This window comes from Chrysochloris asiatica, unplaced genomic scaffold (genome assembly GCF_000296735.1).
Source record: "Chrysochloris asiatica unplaced genomic scaffold, ChrAsi1.0 scaffold00408, whole genome shotgun sequence".
NCBI classification, from domain to species: domain Eukaryota; kingdom Metazoa; phylum Chordata; class Mammalia; order Afrosoricida; family Chrysochloridae; genus Chrysochloris; species Chrysochloris asiatica.
The window spans coordinates 1,336,407-1,337,065 of NW_006408926.1; positions in this window are offsets into that span (position 1 = coordinate 1,336,407).

Consider the following 659-nt stretch of genomic DNA (forward strand, 5'->3'; position numbering starts at 1 on the left):
AGCTAGCTCTCTAAATATGGATATGTTGGACTCATCAGCCATGCATCCAGCTCTCTCTGTATGAACATGTTCGACTCATCTGCCTTGTATCTAGTTCTCTATATATAAACATGTTGGACTCATCTGCCCTGTAGCTAACTCTCAGTATATGGCCATGTTGGACTCATCTGCCATGTAGCTAGAACTCTGTATTTGTAAATTGTGCTCCATTCTGCCATGTAACTAGCTCTCTGCATATGGATATTTTGGACTCGTCTGCCATGTAGCTAGCTCTCTGTATGAACATGTTTAGCTCATCTACCTTGTAACTAGTCATCTATATATACACATGTTGGACTAATCTGCCATGTGTGGACATGATGGACTCATCTGCCATGTAGATATTACTCTTTGTATGGACATGTTGAATTACTCTGCCATATATTTAGCTCTCTGAATATGGACATGTTGGACTCATCAGCCATGTAGCCAATTCTCTCGGTATGATCATTTTGGGTCCATCTGCTAGTCCTCTCATTATACACATGTTGGACTCATATGTCATGTAGCTGACTCTCAGAATATGGAAATGTTGGATTCATCTGTCATGTAGCTAGTAGTCTGTATATAAACATGTTGAACTACTCTGCCATGTAGCTAGCTCTCAGTATATGGACACG